This window comes from Ursus americanus, chromosome 29 (assembly GCF_024610735.1).
Source record: "Ursus americanus isolate L20-20 chromosome 29, mUrsAme1.1.p, whole genome shotgun sequence".
Classification (NCBI taxonomy): Eukaryota; Metazoa; Chordata; class Mammalia; order Carnivora; family Ursidae; genus Ursus; species Ursus americanus.
Genome location: NC_142155.1, coordinates 5,117,992 through 5,136,132, shown reverse-complemented (window position 1 = coordinate 5,136,132; position 18,141 = coordinate 5,117,992). Strand labels below are relative to the sequence as shown.

General features: G+C 38.4%; 1 protein-coding gene across 2 annotated transcripts in view; it reads right to left on the bottom strand.

Moving 5' to 3' along the window:
• LCA5 (lebercilin LCA5) overlaps window positions 1-17,769 on the bottom strand; it is a 69,472-nt gene extending 51,703 nt beyond the window's left edge. The window contains exon 1 of one of the 2 annotated variants that reach the window (XM_087856928.1): window positions 17,545-17,769. The gene's annotated coding sequence lies outside the window, so the exon portion shown is untranslated. Of the gene's footprint in view, window positions 1-9,171; window positions 13,128-17,544 lie in introns of those variants that run through there. The other variant, XM_087856929.1, reaches the window with a different exon arrangement.
• Between the last annotated feature and the right edge of the window lie 372 nt (window positions 17,770-18,141).

Genomic DNA, 18,141 nt, shown 5'->3' with positions numbered 1-18,141 from the left:
CGTTCCAATGTCAGAAACATCGGCATCCCTGAGGGGATGGAGAAAGAGAGGTCTAGAAGAGATATTTGAACAAATTGTAGCTGAGAACTTCCCTAATCTGGCAAAGGAAACAAGCATTCATGTCCAAGAGGCAGAGAGAACCCCTCCCAAGGTCAATCACGGCAAACCTACACCAAGTCACGTCATAGTGCATTTCGCTAATATTAGATCCAAGGATACAATATTGAGAGCGGCAAAGGGGACGAAAATCTTTACCTACAGAGGTAAAAATATCAGAATAACGTCAGACCTGTCTACAGAGACCTGGCAGGCTAGGAAGGGTTGGCATGGTATTTTCAAAGCTCTATCTGAGAAGAAAATGCAGTCGAGGATCCTTTATCAAGCAAGGCTGTCATTCAGAATTGATGGAGAGACAAGGACCTTCCAGGATCAGCAGAAACTGACCAAATTTGTAACCACCAAACCAGCCCTACATGAGATATTAAGGGGGGTTCTATAAAAGTAAAAAGGCCCAAGAGTGATACAGAACAGAAATTTACATTCTATAGAAACAAAGACTTCACAAGCAACATGACATCATTAAAATCATCTCTCTCAATAATCACTCTCAATGTGAATGGCCTAAATGCTCCCATAAAACGCCACAGGGTTGCAGATTGGATAAAAAGACATGACCCATCCATTTGCTGTCTACAAGAGACTCATCTTGAACCTAAAGATACATCCAGACTGAAAGTGAAGGGATGGAGAACCATTTTCCATGCCAATGGACCTCAAAAGAAAGCTGAGGTAGCAATTCTCATATCAGACAGATTAGATTTTAAACTAAAGACTGTTGTTAGAGATACAGAAGGATACTGTATTATTCTTAAAGGATGTATCCAACAAGTGGATATGACAATTATAAATATCTATGCCCCCAACAGGGGAGCACCTAGATACACAAGCCAACTCTTAACCACAATAAAGAGACACATAGATAAAAATACGTTAATAGTAGGGGACCTCAACACTCCACTCTCAGCAATAAACATCACCTAAGTAGAAAATCAACAAAGAAACAAGAGCTTTGAATGACATACTGGACCAATGGACCTATAGATATATACAGAACACTACACCCCAGAACAACAGAATACTCATTCTTTTCGAATGCACATGGAACTTTCTCCCGAATAGACCACATACTGGGTGACAAAACAGGTCTCAACCGATACCAAAAGACTGAGATTACTCCCTGCATATTCTCAGACCACAATGCTTTGAAACTGGAACTCAATCCCAAGGAAAAATTTGGAAGAAACTCAAACACTTGGAACTAAGAACCATCCTGCTCAAGAATGACTGGGTAAACCACAAAATTAAAAATCAATTTAAACAATTTACGGAGACCAACGAGAATGAAAACAAATCAGTCCAAAACCTATGGGACACTGCAAAGGCAGTCCTAAGGGGAAAATACATAGCCATCCAAGCCTCACTCAAAAGAATAGAAAAATCTAAAATGCAGTTTTTATATTCTCACCTCAAGAAGCTGGAGCTGGAACAGAAGAACAGGCCTAACCCACGCACGAGAAAGCAGCTGATCAAGATTAGAGCAGAGACCAGTGAATTAGAAACCAGGAGCACAGTAGAGCAGATCAACAGAACTAGAAGCTGGTTCTTTGAAAGACTAAATAAGATTGATAAGCCACTGGCCAGACTTATTTAAAAGAATAGAGAAAGGACCAAAATAAATAAAATTATGAATGAAAGGGGAGAGATCACAACCAACACCAATGAAATAGGAAGGATCATTAGAAACTTTTATCAACAGCTTTATGCCAATAAATTAAACAACCTGGAAGAAATGGATGCCTTCCTGGAAACCTATAAACTACCAAGACTGAAACAGGAAGAAACTGATTATCTAAGCAGACCGATTAATTATGAAGAGATTGAAGCAGTGATCAAAAACCTCCCCAAGAACAAGAATCCAGGGCCTGACGGATTCCCCGGGGAATTCTACCAAACATTCAAAGAAGAAGTAATACCTATTCTCCTGAAGCTGTTTCAAAAAATAGAAACAGAAGGAAAACTACCAAACTCATTCTATGAGGCCAGTATTACCTTGATCCCCAAACCAGGCAAAGGCCCCATCAAAAAGGAAAATCCTCTCAATTGATGCAGAAAAAGCATTTGACAAAATACAGCATCCTTTCTTCAGAGTGTAGGGATAGAGGGTACATTCCTCAATTTCATAAAAGCCATCTATGAAAAGCCTACAGCGAATATCATTCTCAATGGGGAAAAGCTGAATGCCTTTCCCTTAAGATCAGGAACACGACAAGGATGTCCACTCTCACCACTATTATTCAACATAGTACTAGAAGTCCTTGCAACAGCAATCAGACAACAAAAAGGGATAAAAGGTATCCAAATCAGCAAAGAAGTCAAACTGTCTCTCTTCACAGATGACATGATACTCTATATGGAAAACCCAAAAGACTCCACCCCCAAACTACTAGAACTTATAGAGCAATTCCGTAACGTGGCGGGATACAAAATCAATGCTCAGAAATCAGTTGCATTTCTATACACGAACAATGAGACTGAAGAAAGAGAAATTAGGGAATCTATTCCATTTACAACAGCACCAAAAAGCATATGTTATCTCGGATTTAACTTAACCAGAAACGTAAAGGATCTATATTCTAGAAACTACAAATCACTCTTGAAAGACATTGAAGATGACACAAAAAGAGGGAAAAATATTCCATGCTCATGGATTGGAAGATAAACATAGTTTAAAATGTCTATGCTGCCCAGAGCAATCCACACTTTCAATGCCATCCCAATCAAAATACCAATGACATTTTTCGAAGAACTGGAACAAACAGCCCTTAAATTTGTGTGGAACCAGAAAAGCCCCGAATCATCAAGGAATTGTTGAAAAGGAAAAACAAAGCTGGGGGCATCACAATGCCGGATTTCGAGCTGTACTACAAAGCTGTGATCACAAAGACAGCACGGTACTGGCACAAAAACAGACACATAGACCAATGGAACAGAATAGAGAACCCAGAAATGGACCCTCGGCTCTTTGGGCAACTCATCTTTGACAAAGCCGGAAAAAACATCCAGTGGAAAAAAGACAGTCTCTTCAGTAAATGGTGCTCGGAAAAATAGGACAGCTATATGTAAAAGAATGAAACTCGACCACTCTCTCACACCATACACAAAGATAAACTCCAAATGGATGAAAGATCTCGATGTGAGACAGGAATCCATCAAAATCCTAGAGGAGAACATAGGCTGCAACCTCTTTGACATCGGCCACAGCAACTTTTTTCATGACACATCTCCAAAGGCAAGAGAAACAAAAGATAAAATGAACTTGTGGGACTTCATCAAGACAAAAAGCTTCTGCACAGCCAAGGAAACCGTCAAAAAAAACTAAGTGGCAGCCCACGGAATGGGAGAAGATATTTGCAAATGACACTACAGATAAAAGACTGGTATCCAAGATCTACAAGGAACTTCTCAAACTCAATACATGAGAAACAAATAATCAAATCAAAAAAAGGGCAGAGGATATGAACAGACACTTTTCCAATGAAGACATACAAATGGCTAACAGAGACATGAAAAAATGTTCAAAATCATTAGCCATCAGGGAAATTCAAATCAAAACCACATTGAGATACCACCTTACGCCAGTTAGAATGGCAAAACAAGGCAGGAAACAACAATTGTTGGAGAGGATGTGGAGAAAGGGGATCCCTCCTACATTGTTGGTGGGAATGCAAGTTGGTACAGCCACTTTGGAAAACAGTGTGGAGGTCCCTTAAAAACTTAAAAATTGAGCTACTCTATGATCCAGCAATTGTACTACTGGGTATTTACCCCAAAGATACAGACGTAGTGAAGAGAAGGGCCATATGCACCCCAATGTTCATAGCAGCATTGTCCACAATAGCTAAAGTGTGGAAGGAGCCGAGATGCCCTTCAACAGATGACTGGATTAAGAAGATATGGTCCATTTATACAGTGGAATATTACGCAGCCATCAGAAAGAACAATTACACAACATTTGCAGCAACATGGATGGGACTGGAGGAGATTATGCTAAGTGAAATAAGTCAAGCAGAGAAAGACAATTATCATATGGTTTCACTCATTTATGGAACATAAGAAATAGGAAAATCGGTAGGAGAAGGAAGGGAAGAATGAAGGGGGTGTAAGCAGAAGGGGGAATGAACCATGAGAGACTGTGGACTCTGGGAAACAAACTGAGGGCTTCAGAGGGGAGGGGGGTGGGGGATTGGGATAGGCTGGTGATGGGTATTAAGGAGGGCACTTATTGCATGGTGCACTGGGTGTTATACGCAACTAATGAATCATGGAACACTACATCAGAAACTAAGGATATACTGTATGATGACTAACATAACAAAAAATTATTATAAAAAAAGACTATGAAATTGAGGATTTAACTTGTGACTCATTTTAAATGGTTGCAACATACAACGACTTGTTAGTTATGGAACATTTTTTCTTGGAATTCCTAATTGTCCTTTTTTCTTTTCTTGTCCTTTTTTCTTATTGAAAAGAAAAAAGAACCTTCTTATATCACTAATATTTACCTAGCTTGCCAGTCATTCTATCTACAGCCTGAAATGCATTCCATTCCTTCTCTTAAAAACATTTTTCTTGGAGAACAATCATTTCTGATTCTAATTTAAACCAATTATTCTGTAGACCTGTGGTACCACTGTCATTCTGAATCATTTTTATAGTTCTGAGTTAATCCACCATTTCTAATAGCTCATGTCATCATATTTATTAGTTTTGGTCATCATTTTACTAGCCCATATCCTCAAATAACTTCTACAGAAAGGGTAAATAGGTTGAGATAAATGTTCTGTGTCCTTGTATGCCCCAGAATGTCTTTATTTTGCCCTCCAATTTGGTAGTTTTCATAAGTTCTGCATTCTAAGTTATTTTTCTCAGAACTTTAAAGACACTATTCCACTGTCTTCTAAACCCTCAGAGGTTCTTGCAGGATGGTACACTCTTTCTTTTAACCAACATGTATTTCTTTTGAGCTCTCACCATGTAACCATAATGAAAACAACCACCACACAAATCCCTGCCATTACGGAGTTTACGTCTGATGCTCATCTAGTTACGCTCATCTGATTCGCATTCCCTTACAGGTTATCTTTTGCTTTTCGTCCCTAGGAATTTTTAGGATTTTCCCTCCTCTTATACTGCAATCCCACGACATGTGTAGGTGTCTTTTTTCACTGATTGTGTTGCCCCGTTATTTTCCTCTTTCTTTTAATATTGAAACAAGTATCTTTAAGCACTAGAAATGTTTTTATGTTACTTTTCTGATAACTGACTTTCCTGTTTATTCTTTTTGAGACCTCTACCATCTAAGTAACAGACTGCTCTTTCTATTTTCACCCAATTTATCTTTTAACTATCCAGGGTTGTTGTGCTTTTGTTTACTCTGTGCAAACACCTTAATTTCCAAGAATTCTTTCTTGTTCTGACTTTTTAAAAAAAAATTCTCCTGTTCTTGCTTTACTCAGGCAATATATATTCATTTCTCTGAGAATATTAAATAGACATTTTATTTGCTTTAAAGTCTCTACTGATCCAGGAACTCTCACCTGGTGAGAGTTTTTCTCTTTACCACTGGCTTTTCATTTATATATGGTTTTATTTCTTTGAAGGTAATTTTCAGTTGTCCATTGATATATAAAAGAGAAAAAGAAAAGAATAAATGGAAAACAGGTACTTATGAATAGGGCTTCCTGACAGGTACACTTCGCTTTAGGAATAGCAGAGAATCGGCCATTTTCCAGGGGACTCCCTAAAAGCTAGAATTAGGAGGGATAATCTCCAGATACAAATATCCACCATGGCAACTCTATTTCTCTTTTAAGGTTGTCTTTATTTTGATTTCCTGAAGAAATTACTTCTGTATCTTTTGATGGGAAAGAAAGGGAGTGGTGAAGGGCAGGGACTATTACACTGAGTCACTGTGTATGGGACTGGGTAGGAAAGGAGGCATAACTGTTACAAAGTTTTTCAACTATTCTTCCTTCCCATTTTCAATTATCCTCTCTCTCTGACTTTTCAAATTCTAAGATCCTCCAAGATTCTTTTGGATACACCTAAATCTTTCTTTGCTGTAGTTCTCTCTTGAATATTTTCAGACACAGTTTTCTCTGTTTCAATGTGTTTCATCTATCATTACTCTTTTCCTCTTTCAGAAATGTGCTGTGATGTCTTATCTACTGAGAGTACCCTAATATCCCTTCAAAGTCATAGGTTCATTCTGTTGCTTTAATATACTTTTAATGTGGTCTTCAAGAAGAGAGGAGAAAAACACAAATCTACATCTTTAATAACAAATATATTTTAAAACCAGTATTTCAAACAGTTATTCTCACCCTTTTAAGACAACTTGATATAAGCAATCACTTTCCCAAAGTCCTACTTTGGGAATAGAAACTACTATTCAATTCATGCACCAATTCAGTCAACAAAAATTACTGACAGTACAGATGCCATTATAGACAATGAGGAAAGCAATCTGAGCAAGAATACACTGTGAGTTGTTTTAGGGCAGGGTCTGGCTCTTCCATCAAACAGAGACAATTAAGAAAAAGAAATAATATATTATGTACATATCATTTATATATTCCCTAAAAATATTACCTGTTAATTATATGAAAAAAAACTTTAATAGTGACAAAAAATACAAGAGTAACCCCTAAAATACTAGACAATTTCGTATCTTTGTTCAGTTTCTGATTTAGGATCTATTCTGAACTAAGGTGGGTATTTCTAACCTACATAAACTTGTAACATCCCGCAGTATGTTAGAATTCTTCATGAAAACAAATATTCCTTAGAAAATATAGCACTCAATGATCTAAGCTTTCCCGAAGAATAGACACTTAGAAACGTGAAAATTCACTTTTAAAAAATTAGTACTTAGACCTTGTGGAAACACTGTAGCCTGGCTAATAGTACTGCCAGAAAAACAGTTCACATAAGCAAACAAACAAAAAGTAACAAGTTAGAAACAAAAGACATGAAATACTAGATTAAAAGAAACAGGAAGAAATAAGGACGAAATAAGACAACTACTAAAACAACAAATATTAATTTTTTTTATAAAGTACTGGGGCGCCTGCGTGGTTCAGTCAGTATGCGTCTAACTCTTGATTTTGGCTCGGGTCATGATCTCACGAGCCCTGCATCTGGGCTCCCCACTCATTGGGGAGTCTGCCTGAAGATTCTCTCCCCTTGCGTTTCCCCCTACTCTCTCTCTCTCTAGCATAAATAAATCTTAAAAAGAAAGTATAAATAAATGCTAAACAACCAATGAGTCAATAAAGAAATCAAAGAGGAAATAAAACAATACCTGGAGACAAATGAAAATGAAAACACAGCAGTCTAAAATCCTTGGGACACAAGCAACAAGCAAAATTTCAAATAAACAAGAAGGAAAGAAATAATAAAGATCAGAGTGAAAATAAGTGAAATAAAGACTAAAAAAAAAGAAAAGAAAAAATATCAATGAAACCAAGAGCTGGTTCTTTGACAAGATAAACAAAGAAAATCGATAAACCTTTAGCCAGACTCACCAAGAAAAAAAGAGAGAACACACAAACAAGATCAGAAAAAGAACAAATGATATACAAAGAATTATAATAAAGTATTATGAAAAATTATATGCCAACAAATTGGATAGCTTAGAAGAAATGGATAATTTCCAAAAAAAAAATACAATCCTTCTAAAATTGAATCATGAAGAAATAACAAATCTAAACAAAGGATTACTAGTAAAAAATTGAATTGGTAATCAAAAAACTCCCAACAAACAAAAATCTAGGATCAGATTAATTCACAGGTGAACTCTACCAAACATTTAAAGAAAACATATTCTTGGCATTTTCCCAAAGACATATAGATGGCCGACAGACACATGAAAAGATTCTCGATATCACTGATAGGGAAATGAAAATCAAAACTACAAAGAGATATCACCTCACACCTGTCAGAATGGCAAAAATCAAAAACCCAAGAAACAACAGGTGTTGGTGAGGTTGTGGAGAAAGGAGAACCCTCTTGCACTGCTGATGGGAATGCAAACTGGTACAGCCACTGTGGAAAACAGTATGGAAGTTCCTCGAAAAGTTAAAAATAGAACTACCTGAGGCACCTGGATGGCTCGGTTGGTTAAGCATCTGACTCTTGATTTTGGCAAAACTAAACTATTGGGACTCCACCAAAATTCAAACTTTTGCACAGCAAAGGAAACCATAAACAAAAAAGGCAACCCAGCACTTCTGTTAAGTGGTTAACATCCAAAATATATAAAGAACTTATCCAACTCAACACCAAAAAACAAACAATCCAATTAAAAAGTAGGCAGAGAACCTGAATAGACATTTTTCCAAAGAAGACATACAGATGGCCAACAGACAAAAGAAAAGATGCCTAACCTCACTAATCATCAGATCACAAATCAAAACCACAATAGGTATCACCTCACACCATTCAGAATGGCTAGTACCAAAAAAAGAATAAATTACTAATACTGGAGAGGATATGGAGAAAAGGGAACCTTCACACACTTGTGGCAGAAATGTAAATTGGTGAACTGGCAGCGACAGACAGTAACCTCACTTACAGTAAGCACAGCATAACCTACAGAGCTGTTAAATCCCTATGCTGTATGCTTAAAACTAAGGTAACGTGTGTCAATTGGACTTCATTTAAAAAAGTATAAACAAATAAAAATAAGTAGTATAGCTTAATAAGATTACATACCAACTCTGCACTGGAAGGAACCCCCCGGGGAATCACTTTTTTCTTTGAATAGAGTAAGGAAACTAACACCCAGGAAAACAAACTGACTTCCTCAAGATTACAATTTACTTAAGGCGACAGAGTTAAGGTACTAAGCCTTGAAATGGACCACAGGCACACCTCAGAGATATTGCAGGTTTAGTTCCAGACCACCACGATAAAGTTAATACTGCAATAAAGCAAAGACTACAATAAAAATAGTCAAATGAATTTTCTGGCTTCCCAATGCATATGAATGTTTATACTGTAGTCTACTAACTGTGCAAGAGTACTGTCTTTAAAAAATGTACATACCTTAATTTCAAAATGCTTCATTGCTTAAGAAATGTTAATCACCATCTGAGCTTTCAGTGAGTCGTAATCTTTTTGCTGGTGGAGCCTTGCCACAGTGTTGATGGCTGCTGACCGATCAGGGTGATGGTTGCTGAAAGCTGGGTGGCTGTGGCTATTTCTTAAAATAAGACAATAAAGTTTGTCTCATTCATTGACTCTTCCTTTCATGAATGATTTCCTGTAGCATGCAAAGCTGCTTGAAAGCATTTTACTCACAGAACAACTTTCAGAATTGGGGTCAATCCTCTAAAACCTTGCCACTGCTTTATCAACTAAGTTTCTATAATATTCTAAATCCTTTCTGTCACTTCAACAATCTTCACAGCATCTTTACCAGGAGGAGATTCCATCTCAAGAAACCACTTTCTTTGGGCATCCATAAGAAACAACTCCTCTTCTGTTCAAGTCTGATCACGAGACTGCAGTAATGCAGTCACATCTTCAGGCTGTACTTCTAGTTCTCTTGCTATTTCCACCACATTTGTGGTTACTTCCCCCACTGAAGTCTTTAACCCCTCAAAGTCATCCTGCGAGGGTTGGAATCAACTTCTTCCAAACTGTCATTAATATTAATATGTTGACCTATTTCCACAAATCACAAATGTTCTTAATGGCATCTAGAATGGTGAATCTTTCCCAGAAGGTTTTCAATTTACTTTGTCCAGATCCATCAGAGGAACCATTACCTATGGCAGCTACAGTCTTACAAAATGTATTTCTTAAATAAGAAAACCTGAAAGTAAAAATTACTCCTCGATCTATGAGCTGCAGAATGGATGCTGTGTTGGCAGGCATGATAACATGAATCTCCATCAGCTTTTGGGTGACCTGGTGTGTGGTCAACGAGCAGTAATATTTTGAAAGGAATGTTTTTTCCCCTGCGCAGTTCTCAACAGAGGGCTTAAAATATTCAGTAAACCATGTTGTAAACAGATGTGCTGTCATCCAGGCTTTGTTGTTGCATTTATAGAGCACAAGCAGAGTAGATTTAGCATAATGCTTAAGGGCTCTAGAATTTTTGGAATGGTAAATGAACACTGGTTCAACTTAAAGTCACCAGCTGCATTAGCCCCTCACAAGATAGTCAGCCTGACCTTTGAAGCTTTGGCGACAAGCACTGACTTCTCCTTTGTAGCTACGAAAGCCCTAGATGGCATCTTCTTCCAATAGAAGGCTGTTGTGTCTACACTGAACATCTGTTGTTTGGAGAAGCAACCATCTTTATTATCTGAGTTTGATCTTCTGGATAACTTGCTGTAGCTTCTATATCAGCACTTACTGCTTCATTTTGTACTCTGATGTTACACAGAAGGTTTCTGTCCTTAAGCCTCATGAAACAACTTCTTGCAGCTTCCAAGTTTTCTTTTGCAGCTTCCTCACCTCTCTCAGCCTTCATTGAATTGAAAGTTTGGGCTTTACTCTGGAATAGGCTTTGGCTTACGAGACTATTGTGGCTGGTTTGATCTTCTACCCAGACCACCAAAACGTTCTCCATATCAGCAATAAGGCTGTTTCACTTTGTTATCTTACTGTATGTGTTCATTTCAGTAGCACTTTTAATTTCCTTAAAGAACTTTTCCTTTGCACTTGCAACTTGGCTGTTTGATGCACAGGACTACCTTTTGGCCTATCTTGGCTTTCAACATGCCTTCCTCATTAAGCTTAAATCATTTCTAGCTTTTGATGTAAAGTGAGAGATGTCTGACTTTCACTTGAACACTTACGAGCCATCATAGGGTTATTAATTGGTCTAATTTCAATCTTGTCATATCTCAGGGAATAGAAAGGCCCAAGGACAAGGAGAGAGATGGGGGAATAGCTTGTTGGTGGAACAGTCAGAATGAACACATTTATCAATTAACTCCACTGTCTTATATGGGTGCAGTTCATGCCACCCCAAAACAATTACAATAGTAACATCAATGATAACTAATCAGAGATCACCATAACAAATACTATAACGAAAAAGTCTGAAATGAGAATTTAGAAAATGACACAGACAAAAAGTGAACAAATGCTACTAGAAAAAATGGCATCGATAGACTTGCTCAATGCAGCGTTGCCACCAATCTTCAAATTAAAAAAAAAAAAAGCAGTTTCTGCAAAGCACAATAAATCAAAGTGCAATTAAACAAGGTAAGCCTGTACAAGTTTTCTCTTGTAACCCATTAGATATTTCAGTGTCAACAATCAGATGAGAACTACCTCATCTTTGAAGTCATCTCCATTTGCTTCTATCCCATATTATTGCCTTCCTGACACTAAAATGAAGAAGCATTTCTGCTCCTTTTCAGAGCTAAGCCCTTCACCATATCTCCGTATCTCTCTGTCTCCTTTCCCATATCTTCTCTCCATCTCAGGACTGCGCCCCTGCTACTGTACTCTGTACAGGATCATTCCTACCAACGAAGACGCTCTAATAAAGCTGTTGCTTGACTCCATGTCCTAATACATCTATGACCCAGTTGCTCTATTCTAATTTTCCAATAAATCTCTTTTGAAGAGTAATCTAGAATGTTATCTCTACTTTGTTGAATCTGCCTCCTCTTCCTTATCTCTAAATGTTGGAATACCCAAGACACCACATATTGGCTCTCTTTTCTTCATTTATACCCACTCCACAGGTGATCTCATCTAGACTTAATTTACTCTGACTTCCAAATTCACATATCCACCTTCAAATGTGACAACTCCACCTGGGTATCTAAAAATCATTTCAAACTTACATGTCCAAAACCAAAATCATAATTTGTCCTCTTTCTACCCCTACTCTTTCCTATTTTTCTAATTTCATTAAATGGCACTTCCATCTACTAAATTACTCATGTCACAAATCTAAGGATCATCCTGGATTCCTTCTTAACCTCACATCCCACACCCTAACCATCTGTGAAACCAGATGGTTTTATCTCCCAAAATACATTCCACATTAATTTTCTTTTTTATCATTCCCACTGCTACTGCCCTAGTCCTAGCCACCATCTTTTTTCACTTGAACTTCTGCAGTAGTCTCCTAAATGATATCCTGCTTTCATCCTTGCTTCCACAGAGGAAGCAGTATACTTGACTCAAATCAGACAGCATTGCTCTCCTGCTTAATATTTTTCAATGGCTTCTTACAGCCATCATATTCCTCAACCAGACCTGGAAACTTATACAAGATCTGGCCCCTCTGCCTACTTCTCCATCCTTATCTCATGCCACTCACATACTTTTTCAGCCAAAGCGGAGGCATGTTCATGCCTCCAACATGCCAAGCTTGTCGCCAACTCACAGACTTTGTACTTGCTGCATCCTTCACCTAAAAGACCCTTCTTAGAACTTTAAAAGGTGGCTCCTTCTCTTCATCCTGTCCTCAACATAAATGTCACCTTCTCAAAGATGGCTCTGCTGACATTTCTATTAAAATAAGCCCAGTCACTCTATCTTAATCACTATTTTCTTCATAGACCTTGTTACTATTAGAAATAATCTTACATTTATCTTTCTCTTCCTACTAAATAGAAGACCCGTAAGAACAGAAATCTTGTCCATCTAGTTCACCGTGGACAACACCATTCACTAATTTGTTATGGAATGAATAATTATTCTATCAAGCTATTCCAAATGGAACGTTAACAATTTCATTCTATAAAATTTGTCTTTTTGTTTTAAAGGAAATGTTAAATTTTCCCTCTTTTAAATAACTAAGACTTAAATCTCTAAAATTCCTAAGAAGGGAAGAAAGTTAGCTAATTAAAAAGTCTGCTCAGAGCCAGTACCACAGTGAAGTTGGAATATTCTAACTCAGTTGATTTTAAATAACTGAGATGACCTAATAGGGCTTCAGACAAAATAAAATTCACCTGTACTTACAACAATACTTTCCATTTGACTAGTATAAGCTAGTCACAATATTACTAAACGAATAAATATTATTTTTCTCTTAAAAGAAAAAAGTTACCTAGGTAAATACTGAAGATTTATACTTCATGTACAGTTCTCCAGCTAATTTAAGTTAATTCTTTGTGATGGAGAATAAACCTACTAACAGTTGTTCATCTGTCTCCCTTATCTGTACAAGGGTAGCTGGATAAAAGCAAAAAAACAAAAAACAAAAAACAAAAACAAACAAACAAAAATACCCCACAAAACCTACAAGTCTTGCCCAATTTCAGTTCCTAAGAATAGTTTATTTTCTAAAAATGGCCAGAAGTGCTACTGTGGCAATGCAAGAAAACTAGCAAATCTAACACTCAATTTTCATCCAAAAATAAACTGCTTTCTAAAAAAATCCCAAATAGTATAGGTCACACATAACAAGTCAGAAAAAAGATGACCATAACCCCCTTCAGCACCAGAATGCCTCCTTTATATTCAGTTTCAAATGAATCAAAAGTAGGTCTAAGCTAGAAAGCTTACCATATATGGAATAGCATAATGATTACCTGATTTATATGACTTTAAGAAAGCTTCTTAGTTTTAAGGGAAAAAACTATATAAAATCGAAGAATTGTTCATATCCTGTCATTTCCCTATGTTCAGCTTCTTCGTATAAAACATTGTTGCATGGCTACCTCTACTCCCAGCAAGAGCTCACACAACAACTAGATGAGTAAAATAAAAATAAACTAAGACAGAAAGGTATAAATAAGGAGATCTCTCTCCTCAAAAAGGAATATAAATAACTGAAGATGAGACAAAGATAAAAACAATTTTGTTGCATTTAAAACTGCAACTGCTTCTCTCCTATAAAGGAGAAAAAATTATTAGAAACAGATAAAACCAAGTCATTTTTCCACTCTTCTACCCATAAGTTCCAGGATATTCCTAAGCATTTCTTTATCCTATCTTTATTTACACAACACCTACTCTTGCTTTAAAATCAAACTATGTTTAGATTTTAAGTATGGTTTCCTGGACTTCAGGTCAGATCACAATATACGCTAGACTTAAAATTTAAGGCATAATCAGCTTCATTTAAACAGCATTTTGAAACAGTGGGTCAAATTAAAGCATCTTAACTACAATATGCATTCCCAAAGTCTAGTCAAATGAAAACATCACAGAATATTCATTCATACATGCATGCATAAGGCATTTACTGAACACCTATGTCAGCCACCAAACTATGAATGGAGATACAAAAAATAAGAAAGGTACAACTGACACCTTACAATTAAGAAACTCCAACGCAAGACGAAAAATATAATGCAAGAGTATAAGTACTAATGACAAAAAAAGTAAAGTAGGCTAAGTAAACTTAAAGCTAAGATTTAGAGGACAGAGGGAATTTGGGAAGACTTCCAGAGGATATAATGCGTAAATTAAGTCTTTAGGTATTACCAGAGGTTAAACACAAGTATGTGTGTTTTGGGGTTGATTTTTTTGGTGGAGGGGGGAGTAATGGTAGATGAGGTTAGTAAAAGAATGCAGTTCGTGACAGAAGACCCTATTTCAGTAAGAGGAAGCAGCATGTGCAAAAGTAAAAGGCATGAGATAAGTGAGGCATGTCGTCAAACTGCAAATAGTATACAATTGTGCTATCCAAACACAGTGGCTACTGAGCACGTGAAATGTAGCTAGTCAGAATTGAGATACGTGGTAAGTGTAAAATACACATGGGATTTTGACAACTTAGTACATAAAAAAGGAACATAAACTATCTCAATGTTTTTAAATATTCATCATGTTAAAATATTATTTTGGATGTACTGGGTTAAATAAGATATACTATTAAAATTAATTTCTCCTGTTTGTATTTTCCTGTGACTATTGGAAAAATGTTTTAAATTATATGTATGGTTCACATTATATTTCTTTTAGACAATGCTTAGAATGACTGCATTGGCTGGGGGGGTAGTGACAAAATGGTAAATGAGACTGGATCAAGCGGAAGAGACTATTATAAGAAGGATCTTTATATCATACAAAGAAGGTGGTTAGAAAAAAAGGATCTTCAGTAGGATTAAAATGATCAGATCTGACATTTACTAAGACCAATCTCCAGCCCAAAAATTGGAGGGCCAATAAGGCTAAATGCAGAAGACCAGCTGGTCCTGAAATCAGGTGCTAAATGATAGTGCTTTGAACAGAGGGCACCTAGAGATGTAGAGTACAGAATTAAGAAATGTTTATCAAGTAAAACAAACTGGACTTGATGACAGATTATATGTGGACTATAAGAACAGAGAAGAATTCCAAATTCTTCCAAATTCAGAGACTGAATTCCAAAGTTTCAGGCTTACAGAATTGGGTAAATATGGTACCATTCAATAGGACAGGTTTGGTGGGGAAATGTGATGGTTTCGTATCTGACACACTGAGTTTAGGATGCCTGTGGGAAATCTATGTGGAAAAACCAAAAATTAGCTATATGAATTTAGAGCTAATTCAAGAGTTCCAGGACAGAGATAAAAAGTGATTGTGCATTAATAAAATATAGATGGTGGAAGCCAAGACAACCAGAAGCCTGAGGATGAACTCAGCCGAGAAAAGAGCACAGAGTAAAGAGAGGCCGAAGACTAAATTATGAGGAAATGCAATAATGAGATGGTGAGCAGAGGCGGAGGAGCATCCCGCAAAGAAGATCAATGATAACAGGCAGGAGAAGAACCAGGTGAGAGAGCGCAATCTTCTTTTTTGGCGGGAAGGAGAAAGGAGAGGGAGGCAGAGGGAGAGAGAGAATCAAGCAGGCTCCATGCCCAGCCTGGAGCCCAATGCAGGCCTCAATCTCCCCACCTGGAGATCATGAGCTGAGCCGAAATCAATCAGAAGCTTAACAGACTGAGTCACCCAGGTGCCCCAAGAGGAGCATCTTCGAATGGACTTCTTCTGTGTCTTATGTTATTCCATGACTGCATGACAGAAAAGATGTGACGCTGACAAAAAAAGAAAGATCTCTTTTCCAAAATCACCAACTACTTTTTGATATTTAAAATGATGCTTTGTCAGTTCAGAAAATCAAAAACTGTTATTTCTTTTTGTGCATTTGGATAAACATACAAGTCAACAAGGAACAAGAGCCCAAAGTGAAACAGAATAATAATATAAAATTCAAATGTGGAAACATAACTTGAAAAAATACGAATTAAAATAATAAAGATCTCCAGAACTATACCCTTTTTCAAAATTGCATGTAGAACCCTCCTGCCAAAAAGGATAAATACATAAAAATCATTTAAATTATGACTTTTGATCCCAAAGATACATTTAATCCAAGTTCTTAAACTGAAGGTAAAGGACCAGCATAAACATGTCTGTGCCCAAGTGTACTTTCCTAGGGAGAGGGGCCAAAACATTCCTCAGACTTTAAGAGTAGGATCCAAGAAGCAGAAGATTAAGAAAATCCCCAGTAATTGCAGCCCATCGAATTGCTGACACAAACCAAATTCCAAGAACAAATCCACTTTAACAGAACCACCCAATTTTTTTCATTTACCTAAGTATAGGTACGAACATCTCAATAAATTAATCCTCACAACAGTATCTACTATTCCCATTTCCAAATGGAAAAGATATATATGCCCCTACTAATTTGTTACTAGCCAATAATTTGTTACTAATGATGTCAGTAATTTGTCCAAGGTCACAAAGTGAATGAGAGGGGTTTAAACTCAGATGAACCTGGCCCATGATCTTCACCACTGTGAAACACTATATCCTTTGGTCCTGCCAACGAAGAACATCAACCAGAGCACTCCGACTCATCTATGCCAAGAAGGCGCATCTTTTGCCAAACATCTTTCCTCTCATCCCATCCTTGAAGAACATGCAAAAATTTCACAGCCAGGACAAATGGGCCTTTCCACTCTAACCACAATGTCTTTAATCTCCAATTATTTATTCTCCCAGAGATACCGAAAGCTTCACAGTCTCCTTCCCCTTCTTGGCTCTGTCCCTCCTCTCCCATCTTCAGTCTCCACAGGCCTTTAGGGTTTCCTAATCATTCCTAACCCCTTCTCTAGATCCTCCTGCAATGAGCTCCCTTCCTCCTCTTCCAGATTCCAATAAGCAACCTTCTACAACTCCGTCTCCTCCTAATTTCCCAATTCCCCACCTGTAGCTCTACCTCCCCTCCTCCCAGTACTTTCCCCGCTGCCGAGCTCTTCACTTATTTTCCCACGACTTTGTTCTCCCCGCGTCCCCAAACCCTCCCTACCCCTAATCCTCTCATCCTCCCCCGCTTTAACAACTCCACTCGCATGCCTCCATCCACGAAGAGCCAGCCCCCCACGCTCCAGTCCCAGCCTCACTTCGCAACCCCAGCACTCCAGTCTCCACCCCCACACCAAAGCCCACCCCCAACCCGCCCCGGCCCCTCCTCAGATCCGACGCGGCGTCCCGCCTCCTTGCCTTCTCTCCGCGGACCAAACTTCCCGCCGAGGCCTCGGCGTCTAGCCGCCGAAGAGTGGGTGCCTGGTTGCTGCGAAGATTGCGGGGCGGGCGCCGAGGTTGCCGGGGTGCGGGAAATTTGAACACACGGCCAGGGTAGGGGCGGGGACCGCAGCTCCCTGGCGGTGGCGACGCGGCTACTTCGGCACCAGGGTAACGGAGATGGAGGACCATACTGCACTGCGGCACGACTGCAGCCAATGACGCCCGCCCCCCAATCTGCCATTGGTCTCTGGCACCAGACGACCATTCCTATTGGGTTCTGTGGAACTGGAAGGCGGGACAATGAGTACGGGAGAAGGCAGCCATTGGTTGACCGCTTCAGCTGTAGCGGCGACCGAGAGTAGGCAAGTGGTTCGCGCCCAAGCTCAGCCCCGCGCGCGAGCGCCTTTTAGGCAGTGCTGAGAGAAGCGCGCCCGCAGAGCGTTGAGGGCCCTGGGGGGTGCGGTTAGGGTGTGGGCGGAGGGGAAGGGGGTTGGTGTAATGAATTATAGAAATTGGCAAGTGCGTGATTGAAAACATTGAAAATTGTTTTGAATCCTTTTTGGAAATCGATTG